Genomic DNA, 6,000 nt, shown 5'->3' on the forward strand with positions numbered 1-6,000 from the left:
GACTACTCAAAAGCTCAAGACTTCTCTTTGTGGTGATTAAAAATGTTCTGAAATTAGGTAGTGATGATAATTGCACAAATCTGTGAATATTCTAAAAACCACTTTTAGAGGATGAAGATTATGCTGTGTGAATTATATCTCAACAAAGCTATTAGATAAAGAGAAGTTGAATGAATCCCTAACAAGATAAATTCAAATAAATCCATAAAAACACCTATTAAAATTAAACTTCTGAAAACTAAAGACAAGGAAGAAAACTCAAATAAAGGAATAGGGAAACAAACCCTTATATATATCAGAAAAATAGTGCAGTTACTACTAAATTTTTCATCAGAAACCATAGACACCAGTAGAAAATGGTACAATATCTTTTTAGGGGCTTCAAAAAAAATAACTGTCAACTCATAATCTTACTCCTGGAAAAGATACCGTCAGTAATGAAAGGGAACTCAAGACATTCTCAGATGTAAGAAAACTGAGAGAATGTGTTGCCAGCAGACCTACTCTAAAAGAATAGCTAAAGGGAGTTCTCTAATCAGAAAGGAGATAAAAAATAAAACAAGGAATCATGTAACATCAGTGTGTCATTCAGCATACCACCAGAGAAATATATATTAATAGGACATATATTAAGAGATTTATTGAAACAAATTGGCTTACACTACTGTGAGGGTTGGCTATGCTACTCCAAAATCTACAGGGCAGGCCTTTAGGAAAAGCATCCTGGAAACTCTCCAGCAGAAGTTGACAGTCTTGTCCACAAGCACAATCTTTCTTTTCTTTTTGTCAGCTCTTATTAAGATATAATTCACATATCATGCAATTCACCCATTTAAATTGTGCAATCCAATGGTTTTCAGTATGTTCTCAGGGTTGGGCAACTATCATCACAATCAATTTTGGAGCATTTTTATAACTCAAGAAAGAAACATCATAACCATTAGCAATCATTCCCAACTTCTCCGTCTCCCTCAATTTTTTTCTTCTTCAGAAATACTCAGTTCTACTCTTAAGACCTTTCAACTAATTAAATAAGGCCCTCACAAAATATTAAGGGTAATCTCCTTTACTTTAAGTTAATTGATTATAGCTCTTTCCTTAATCTGCTTGAATAATATTTCACATATGAATATAGCACATATTGTTTATCCATTCATCAGCTTATGAACATTGGAGTTGTTTCCACTTTTTGGCTGTTATGCATGATGTTACTATAAACATTCATTTAAAAGTTTTTGCACAAGCATATGTTTCTAATTCTCTTTTATAAACCCTAAGAGTAGATGGTTGGATCATATGGTAACTTACTGTTTAATACTTTGAGGAACTATCAAACTGTTTTCAAGAGTGGCTACAAAATTTTACAATCCTACCAGCAATGTATGAGAGTTCCAACTTCTCCACATCCACACCAACACTTGCTGTTTTCTCTCCTTTTATTATAGCCATCCTATTTGGTATGAAGTACCAGTATCATTGTGGTTTTGATTTATATTTCCCTAATGGCTATTGATATTGAGCATCTTTACATGCACTCATGCACTTAACAATTTGTATAAATCCTTTGGAGAAATTCTACTCAGTCTTTTGGCCATTTTCAAATTTTCTTGTTTTTTTTTTTATCATTGAATTGTAAAAGTGATTTATATTTTTTGTGTTTTGATTAATATAGGTTTGTAGTAAGCCTATAAATTTGAGAAGTATGAGCCACCCAATTGTGTCTTTCTTTTTTAAGATTGTTTTGGCAAAAATGAGTCTTTTCAGTTTTAATATCAACATGTCAATTTCTGCGCAAAAAGTGCAGCCGGGATTATAATAGGGCTTAATAGGGATTACAGTGAATTTGTTGATCAGTTTATAGAGTATAGCTATTTTCACAAAATGAAATATTCTGATTCATAAACATGGAATTTTTTATCGATTTTGGTTTTATTTGTCTTCTTTCAACAGTGTTTTGTAATATTCAGTATATACATGTTACATTTTTTATTAAATTGATTTCTAATTATTATTTTTGATGCTAATAGAAATGGATTGTTTTCACAAATTCATGTTTGCATTGCTCATTGCTAATATATAGGTAAATAACTGATTTTTGTATACTGACCTGTAGTATACAGATTTTCTGAACGCATATATTAGTTCCAATTGCATTTTTGTGGATGACTTAGAATTTTCTGTGTACAAGGCCACTTCATCTCTAAATAGAGATAATTTCACTTCCTCCTTTGCAATCTGGATGTCATGTATTTTTTCCCTTGCCTTATTACCCTGGCTAGAACCTCCAGGACGATCTTCAATAGCAGCAGTAACAACAGATATTCCTGACTTCTGCATGAACTTAGGGTGAAAGTTTTCAGTCTTTCATCCTTTAGAATGTTAGCTAGATTGTACTTGACTTCTTTGAACTTCTTACATGTGTATGTAAATATTTTTTATTAGATTTTGAAAGTTGTTAGCCACAACTTCTTCAAATATTTTATCTGATTATTTTTCACTCTCTTTCTTCCTTTCTTTCTTTCTTTCTTTCTGGGATTTCCATTATGCTTATGCTGGTATGATTAATGGTTTCTTAATTTCTCTGAGGCACTGTTCATTTTTTGTCCATTCTTTTGTTTCTCTGTCATTTGGATTGCTCAATCTCTGTTGAGCTATACTTAAGTTTGCCAATTTCTCCTTCCTTCCTGTTCAGATGTATTCTTGAGTCCTTCTGGAAATTTTTATTTCAATTATTTTTCTATTCCATCACAGACTTTCTATTTGTTGATCTTTTCTATTTGTTGCACTTGGTGAGACATTGTTCTTACACTTTAATTATTTACATAAGGTTTCCTTTAGTTTTTAAAGTACATTTATAATTGTTGATTTAATTTCTACATCTAACATAAATCTAACATCTGGGCTTCCTCAGAGAGAGTTTACATTGACTGCTTATTTCCTATTTATGGGTCACACTTTCTTGATATTTTTGTGTGGCTCTTCATTGGCTAAAAACCATACTTCTTTTTTTAAGACAGTCTCTCTCTGTCACCCAGGCTGCAGTGCAGTGGCATGATCTCAGCTTACTGCAACCCCTGCCTCCTGGGTTCAAGCAATTCTCCTGCCTCAGCCTCCTGAGTAGCTGGGATTACAGGCCTCTGCCACAGTGCCCTGCTAATTTTTGTATTTTTTTAGTAGAGACCAACATGGGGTTTCTCCATGTTGTCCACGCTGGTATCGAACTCTTGATCTCAAGTGATTCTCCCACCTCGACCTCCCAAAGTGGTGGGATTACAGATGTGAGCCACTGTGCCTGGCCAAAACCCACACATTTTAAGTAATTTTGTTTTGCATTCTGGAAATAAACCTCCCATTGCATGATTTGTTGTTGTTTGGGTTCCTTTTTTCCTGTTTAGTGACTTCTCTGAATCAGATTGCCTGCGTCTCTAGAACCCAGTATGACAAACATGAAGCAAAAAGAAAATCCAGGCAATTCACTACCATACTCTTCTGTGTGTCCTAGGATTCCCAATTACTCTCTCTTTTCTCTCTGCTTTTCAGACTTGTCTTATGTTTGTTTTATAGTAATGTTTAGAGATTCTTTTGTTTTACTTAGGAGGAAAAATAGAAAAATGTTTATCTACTGCACGTTCCCAGGAGTGGAAATCATCATGTCATTCACTTTTAAAATCTATTTTAAATATGGAGAATTTACTGATAATTCAGTGATGGTTCTAAAGGGAAGGCAAGGTTACAACAATCATTTGCTTGAACAGAAGAAAGGACTTCTCTTCTCTTTAGAGATCTTGGAAATACCTATTCATAAATCCCTTTCCTGAGCAAACATTACCTCTAATACACTGGTGATTCTAGCACAGTATCAATTCCTGAATAATCGAACTTTCTGCTGTGTCTCAAAAGTTAGAAAAAAATAAAAGTATTTTTATTATATTTTAAGTAAATTCACCATTTTCTTTGTAGTACTTTGCCCAGGCTGCTGCAACAAAATACCGGAGAAATTTATTTTATCTTAGTTCTGGACTCTAGAAGTCCAAGATCAAGGTGCTGGCTAGTTGAATGTCAGGTAAAGGTTTTCTTCCTGGCTTGCAGACAGCCACCTTCTCCGTAGGTCCTCACATGGCCTTCCCTCTGTGCATGAAGGAGAGAGATGGAGGGAGAGATTTCTAGATTTCTCTTCCTACAAGACCACCAGTCCTATGAGTTTAGAGTCTCACCTTTATGATCACATTTAACTTAAATTACTTCCTAAAGATCCTATATCAACATGCAGTCACTTTGGGGGTTAGGGCTTAACATGTGAATCTGGGGAGACAAAATTCAATTCCTAGCATTCTTTTATTTTATTTCTTTCCAGTACAAACAGGTCCAGTACACAATATTCACAATAAAATGGACTTGTTTCATGAGTGTGTGAATATATGGATGAATACATAAGAGAATGAATGGAGGCAATCATGAATGCATCAATGGCTAAAAGTGCTATATCTAATCTTTTCCTAAGTGCCTTCCCAGGGTCTCAAAATAATACTCCTTTGTGCTTGGAACTGTGCTAATTGGTTTTACACTGGGTCTTATAAATCCTCACAACACCTCCACCAGGAAGGCATGTGGGACCCTCATTTTACTGGTCAGAGAACTAAGGCTTAAAGAGCTTATGTGAGCTACTCAAGATCATACAGCTGTTAAGTGTAGAACACCATGGATTAAATAGAAATTTAACTGAGTACCAAGCTCACATAACAATTACTACGTGTCACTGTGCTACGTCAAATCCCATGAGCATTATAGTCTTGTACCTTGTAATACATAAACTCAATCATGCATATAGAGTACAGATAACTGTAATTCTAGCATTATTAAGTAAACTTGGAATTTGATTCCTTTTACATAAATCTGCAGAGCATTCAATAATTTCAAAGTGACATTTGTTTATTTTGATTCAGAAGCTAACATTAAATTCCAGCAAACCAGGATTTGAAGCTCTAGTGGATGATAATACTTGCTTTCTGGAGAAGCCTCAGAGGAATCCTGGAAGCATGAAGGAAGGAAAGCAGAAAGTTAGGTCAAGAGTGAAGGCCCTGGGGGAGATGCCTAAGGGAATAGGTACGATATTGACTGCTTCTCCTCCGAATTTTTTAAAAACACTGATGTATAGAAACAGAAGCACTGACTTGGGCTTTATGCACAATTTCCCAGCCTCTAGAAGATAACATTTCTGGCCGATCAACTTTACTCAATCTAAGAATGTCAGAGACAAGACTCATGGTAAACAAGTGATAATCTGGGATTTAACCACATGCTAGTCCATTGGTAATGAGCTTGTTGTGGCTACAAAATGATGTTTCAAATGCATGATGGCAACTTCTTGTCCTGTAGATTGAGTTTTCTAACTAAGAATTTTATAAAGTGAACTCAGATCAGCATATATTCCAATGAAGAGTAAGGTGAGATGACAGTCAAGTGTTAGTGGAAGAAGTGATAAGAACTCAGGTGTGCTTTATACACAAGTGGAATAGTCCCACCTAGATATGCATACTGTCTGGTGGGAAAATAATTTCTAGGAGATACAGGTCTGAGGTGGAGTTCCCAACAATACTTTAGAAAGAATGCATTTCCAGGCCTTACTGGAACTAGGGCTTTTCAACACCCATCACACAGCAGGCACCCATTACCTATTATGTGATACCCACTACCTGACAGGTAAGATAATAGTCACTCATTATGTGAAGCACCTGGTGGGAGATGACACAGACATCCAAAAGTGAAGAATGGCTTTTCTGGTCCTGAGCAGACTGCAAACTTAGTCACCCTTGGCCATTTTTTGAAAACTGGGTGATCCTACTTCCATTTATCTCCCACCCACCCCCAGAAAGGGGCACAGAAGGCTACAAATTGTACAAGGCAGATCAAATTATACCAAATGAAAATAAAGTTTTCGATAACACCAACGGTCTCTACATGTGGAGCAGCAGCACATCCTAGCAATGATGTGTTTGTGAT

Source organism: Piliocolobus tephrosceles, chromosome 6 (assembly GCF_002776525.5).
Source record: "Piliocolobus tephrosceles isolate RC106 chromosome 6, ASM277652v3, whole genome shotgun sequence".
In the NCBI taxonomy this organism is placed as follows: domain Eukaryota; kingdom Metazoa; phylum Chordata; class Mammalia; order Primates; family Cercopithecidae; genus Piliocolobus; species Piliocolobus tephrosceles.